Consider the following 6,657-nt stretch of genomic DNA (forward strand, 5'->3'; position numbering starts at 1 on the left):
TAGACAGGCAGACCGCTCGTCTACCGAACGTTACCCCCCCCCCCCCCCCCAGAAGTAGCGTGCTGTCATGTCCACTTACGACAGCATGGTCATGCACACCTGCGTGTACTTCGACTATTTTTGGTCAGACAGCTGGTATTTTCCACGGTATAAATGAATAACGTGATTGTTTTGTGTATTGCTGTTTACCTAGAAAGACCATCTCGTGACCTATGGCGGAACCACCGGAATTGAACCATTGATCGTGTGTTTAAATATCACTGGACAAAAGTCACAGTGTTCTATGCGAGATTGATTTTGCGTGAAGGTAAACGGTGATCAACGTGTGCGTTGACAGAATCCTACAGCAGTGTGGTGTGGAGTGTAAGTGTAGCTTGTCACGTACTTTCTTTTACTCGTCTTTTATCGTGCTATAATAGCAACAAGAAGTCGTGGAGTATATTCCCGTGGTTACCGTGCCACAGTTTGCACAAAGAATAGTGGGTTTTTAGTGCATCGTACGCAGTCGCCTTTGCGTACATAAGAGATAGCGTTGGTGGTTGGCGTTGGTGGACATAAAGAAAGCTTCGCGCATTGCGCAGAACCACCACGTTATTCCTAACGTACGCAAAGGCTATAGCGTACGACTCTCGACGATATCGTTAAACTCTCTTATAACTGGCTTAATCACTACACGCTCCTCGCAGCTTTGTTAGCTTGATCTCTTATCTCTTACCGGTCACTCGAGAGACGCAGTTTCTATCTTTTAAAGGAGGGAACAAGCAAATGCAACTGGGGAAGCGATTAAAAACAACAGTCCGACCCAATTGGAAAGTGTAGGGGGCGGGGGCACGAAAATTGGCTGCGACACATCCCAGGAACTGTGCTGCTTAAAAACACCCGCGATCCAGTACCCGCACCGTCGATGCTGTTCATGGAGCGGCAAATGGATGCCTTTCCGACACAAAGAAGTATAAAAGCCGACATCAAAAACACGAAGCAAGTAAAGAAGGGACGGGTAGGAGGTGCATCGAGGCGCGAAAAAGAACACCAGGGACGCTGTCTTAGAACACGTGGTTTCTGAGCGCTTTGAATAATGCATGGCTGACGTGCGAATGGGGCGGCTAATATTAAGTGGAAGACGCTTCGTCGCACGCATTGTCGGCAGAGCGTGGACGCTATCAGTCTTTCTTTTTCCCCCTTTCGGCCTTGCTCGCTGTTTTTATGACGGGTGCCCCGCCAAACACACTTTAAATAATATAATATTTATAGAGGAAAAAAAAAATAACAGATTGCAGCGCGGTCAGCGGTTCGTCATTGTGTCGTAGTTTGTTGGCAACTGTTCTGCAGAGTATTTTACAAATATTTTCGAAAGTGCAAAAAAGTCGAAAAGTCAAGTTCAGTCGGAGGCGGATCTGGGATTTTTCTGAGGGGATGGGGTTCCAGCTTTGGACAGTATCCTACTACACTACCTAAGGCCAATTGCGACTCTATGTAACGACAGAAATTGGGAGTCCCCCGCCCCCGAAATTTTGCGAAATTGCGAAACAATGCGCGTCGACCCGCTGTGTTCCGCAAATTTAGGTATGGCACTCGTCGAAAACGCCAGACAGCTGCCAGAATCGAACCAGCGCCTCTAGGTTGCCGATCAAGTGCGCTAACTATTACGCTACAGTGGCACGAGTTAGTGACTACTGGCAAAACGCCCTCATTCAACGAACAGGACACCCACTCACTCGAACGCGTTCGCTCCCACATGTTTCTTCATACACATGCGCATGCATACAACACAGGACGAGGCAGCGCCATCTGGAGTACATTTTGGAAAGTAGCTGTTCTGAGACTGGAAGACGGAATCAAACGAACACAACACAAGCCTCATGGTGTCTAAGAACATGTAAGGTCGAAATATGGCAGCCCATTGGTGTGTTTCAGGCTCAAAACAGTTATTTCCCTTCATGTTTCGAATATACATTATAGTAGGAACCGAAAGTTTCGGAGAGCTATTCCTTTCCATATCTGAAACGGCAGAGAACGGAAATTGCTGTTTCGAAAAGGAAATGTGCGCGGTTCTCACGTGGGATGATTATTTAATGGATGATCTAAAAATGGATTTGCACAGTACGCCGTCTGTGCTTGGTCAGCGAATGCTGTGATTCCTTACTCGGTTCCAAGCACGTGGCTGTAATCATAGAATAGAGTTCCCCGTATGGTGTAAACATATTTCAGCGACTGAGGCGTCACAGTGGTGTGTACCGGTTACCCGTGGAACTATTCGTGTGTTCTCGCGTGTATGACCACGTGTGTTTGTTTTGCCCACCAGTGTCAGGTGACAATGACATAGTTCGCGGGGAACTCTAGTGTGAAGCATCCTTGTCATGGTGGTTCCTATATTGTAAATGTCGTTGGTATTGTAAAAGTATTGACAATAAACAATCGAACGTTTTGAAAGTGAGTGTAGTATACTGTAGAAGTAATTTCGGAAGTATAGTTCGTATTCTAAGTGTAATTGTTGAAACTGCGTGTGGTACACCGCGAAGAGCGCGCTGTCATGTTGGATGACTGTGTGACGGCGTCCAGGATAGCTTTCTATAAAAGTTTACCCACTACGGCGCGCCATACTCCCCTAGTACTCAAAGCAGGTGGAAAATTTCGGTGTCCGCGTGAAACTCCAATTGGTAGGTTTCATAGTGATAAATGTCAAACCGATTCAACGTCGCAGCCCAAAGTTACAACCAAAAACCTCAAAATCCCTATGGAAAAATAGTCGTGATGGGAGCCACGATGGGTAAATGTCGGCCCAGGACGCGTGATCTCCCCCTGCCATAGTCGTGACGCTGTCCACATGAGCGTGACCGACCATGACAAGCAGTTTCACCAATACCACCGCCACCACAGCACCGCAATATACTAAGCGAAAACACCCCGGTATAAATAAGCCGACTTTAACTTAACAATGTGAATTCTGACGCGATGGTGCTGCGTGGAACACGTGGTGTTACATTCCTGGCTGTACGAACACGTCCGACGCTAACCCAGAAATGAGATTCCACAACCCGATCACAGACTCTCCACGACCTGCGAACGCCGTCCCGCGCGCCCGCCTGTCGGAAAAGGTCATTCAGCCGCTCCACGACTGGACTTGTCCGAGTGGCATTTTCTCCCGACTTCCAGAGACGGAATTCCTGTATGCTCTCAACATCCGTCTTCTGCTCGTGTCATGCATTACATCAAATTGTAAGGAAACTACACCACTAATTCGCGTGGGAGTTGCGTGTTCGAGTTATTGTCGGTGATGAACGAGGTGTAAAATGGCATTGTAGTTTCGGAATTGACCGTGAGGGAGGCGACACACAGTTTAACACGACAGTCCAGGGTCGCCGACTAATTTTCGCCTCCCGGGGGACAAGTGAGAAACTTGCGAACCCCCCGGCATTTCTGCTGCAGGAACCCCTCCACCCCGTAGACGCCGGCCCTGCACGACACGTAGCGCTTACAAAAGGGCTCAGTTCATACTCCGAGCTAGATTGGTGTGCAGTATTGTGGATATTATTATATAACACACGTTCAGCATGGTGAAGAAGGCCAAAAGAGAATGCGCACGGAAATATTAGATGAGGTGATGCCCTTATGCTGTGCACTTGATGCGGTGTTGAGCGACATATCTCGCGACACAGCAGCTGTGGACGGCTCGAGGCCGCCATAACGGGAAAATGACGTGTCCAATTGCCTTTCGACATGCCGAGTGTCGGCCCCATCAATAAGAACATGGGACCGGAGCACCTCGAACCCGATTCTCTTCATGGAGACCCTAATTGGCATCAGAGGTGTTTTATGATCCACTCAGTGTCGGAAACGTTGCCATTTGATGGCTGCAAGAAACAGGTTCCAGATACTTCAGATACGTGTAGGCGAACAACCGCCCGGGTAGAGGGAGAGGGGGGGGGGGGGAGAAACGAGGTTTCTCTATATAGAGATTATGGATTTCTCACCTTAATGGTCCAGTTCCAATTGACTGCCCATCGCAGGACAAAGACATGTTGGGAACAGGAGGCCACACTTTATATCCACTAGTCTGTTAGAACGGTAGGTTAGAACGTAGCTGTTAAGTTTGAGTGGACAGTAATTGAAGTCCAATGTGTCGCTTTGTTATCGATTCAAAAAGGAATCCTGAACATTTTCATGTTGTGGTTTGCTTTGAGAACGCATATACATGGTATGTGCTCTAAAAGGTAAGTCGTATTTTCGTTCGTGACGCGATAACTACTTGACGGACAAACTTCCGCTGCCACAGTGAATACTTTTGTTCGTAGGTTTATCTGACATAAGTTCTTCGCTGTGTGGCAGCGGAAGTTTGCCCGTCATGTAGTTATCGCGTCACGAGCTGAAATGTGACTGATCATTTAGAGCACACACCCTGTACGTTATATTTTCTTGTGCTTAGGGTCTCGCTTTTTCTGGTTAAACCCGATCGTTCCTGATTATTCCAATCGAATCACTTTCGGACCAATCCGTGTTCAAGCCCATTTCATTCCGAATTCCAATCATGCATCAACCATCTTCTCTAATGTGAAGTAGTTCATGTATCTATTCACATTATCCTTATGGACCTACAATATTTAGAAGCCATCTGTGGGGCATGGTTGATATGCGTAGTGCAACAATGAACTGTTCTAAGCGCGCCTGATGCTACAAAATGTGGTGCTCATGTTTGTAATGTGCGAGGAACGCATGTACGGCCTCGGCCTCGGGAAAGGCATTTAACGAGAAAAAGTCAGACCCTACTTATATACTATGCATAAGACAAATAAAAACTGTGGTATTATTGGCGAGACGGCCGAAAGTACCTGTTCAAGTGTGCTATGGCTGTTTGTCATGAATAACCTCTTGTGTCAGGTCTGCTCCAAGGGCTCGATCTTCAATTGTCGTTATCCCATAAGGCGTGTTAAATGCATCACTTTGGCCCGCGATTCGCCACGAGTTCTCGCGCGAGCCTATCAAAGCGGCCTGGCAGCGCGTGACCTTTACATACAACGAGAACGATCGCTATATGAAAGTTTAAGGTCGGGGCCCTGACTCTTCCATACAGCGACTACACCACCTGGTGACCGGGCAGCCTCGTGGCGGTATCACTTACGAAAGGCTTTCGACATGTGAGCGTAGTGTGGCTGTGGGACGATCTCCTGTTACGTGAAACTGGACTTTCAATTGTCGAGAGCGGCGGTGGAGGCCCTGTGCTTCGTTTGACTGTTGTTTGTATCGGAAGCAATGTCGACGACACTTGGAGACCACGCGGGAAAAACCTGGACGGGCAACGTAACTAATTGAAAACGTGGAAAGTTGAAGTTCAGAAAGTTGAAGATTTGACAGGTGTCACACAACGTACAGGTCCGATCATTGCACGAGTTATCGGATACCTTGCAAAAGAACAAAACAGTATTGAACGGGATTTAATATATTTATGCTTCCGAGAAATGTGTTTTCACCTTTGGGTGTTGTGTTACCACGTATTTCATCTGTACTTGCATATCCTATGTGCTAACACGCATTCGCGACTGCTGATAGTCCAGGTATCACATCAGGCTTCGCCTTTTTATACATTAAATGCATTTGTGTACCCACAAATAAATAAAATAAAAGGAGCAACGAAATGAAGAAAGCTACTCTTCTTGGTGAAGCAGAAGAAGCTCTACGCGTTGCGGAACGCTCGCTCGAAATGTTTGTTTTTCAAGATGCAGGTCTTAGAAAATAATTGTCAACATCCTGTACCTTTAGGACAGCAAGGACGACAAGAAGTTCTGGCGCGAAGTCCAATTATCATCATTCTGTGATGCCGCGTTCTAACCTATAGTTCACAACGTAGTTAGACAGTGAAATCTTTAGAAGAGTGGGCTGAAACAAATTATGTTAACTACTGCTGCTTCTTTACTGATCCATTCTGCTACATGCTCCAACGGCTATCGCTTCATTACATCCCATCATGAATATGTCTCTCACGTTAGCGACGTGGAGTGTTTTTAGACCGGCTAATAACAGAGTATAAACATACAGCGTCCTGTCACTGTCAAAACGCAAAAAAGTGACTTGCCCAATTGCCGCGAATCATGATGCATCTATACCGGACACGAACGGGCAAGCATCTGTCACTTTAGAGTATTTCAAATGGACGCATGCTAGTACTTCGGGACAGGAACAACGGGTCGAGCGTTAGACTGCTAGCGCCCGTCCTGACCAAGATTGGCACACTGGAAACGATCATGCACAGCGCTATTATAAGGTATTTCAAAAATAAATATTATCCCACGTCAGAATGCAATGCACTTCTGGCGCTTTCACACTCTTTCGGAGAGCCCGAAGTAGCTCGTTACTGTAACTAAGTTCGTTTATTTGGTAACTTGTAACTTAACTCGGTACTTCTGCGCCGTGGTAAGTTTCAGAGGAACTCGTTTCTTTTTCGTGTAACTTTACCAAAATACCTTACGCTAAGTTACTTTTAATTCTCTTTTCACTCACGTCCACTTATTTTCTTGCTTTCTCTCCGGTTCTTTCATGGCATTTTATGCCACAAAACGTGATATTCAATCAGTGACAATATTCTATTCAGGACGTAAGAACCGCTGCCATTGAAATGAAGCTGAACCATTGTGCGCCCACAGGGAGTAAAATGCAAAGTGTTCG

This window comes from Ornithodoros turicata, chromosome 2, assembly GCF_037126465.1.
Source record: "Ornithodoros turicata isolate Travis chromosome 2, ASM3712646v1, whole genome shotgun sequence".
Lineage (NCBI taxonomy): Eukaryota > Metazoa > Arthropoda > Arachnida > Ixodida > Argasidae > Ornithodoros > Ornithodoros turicata.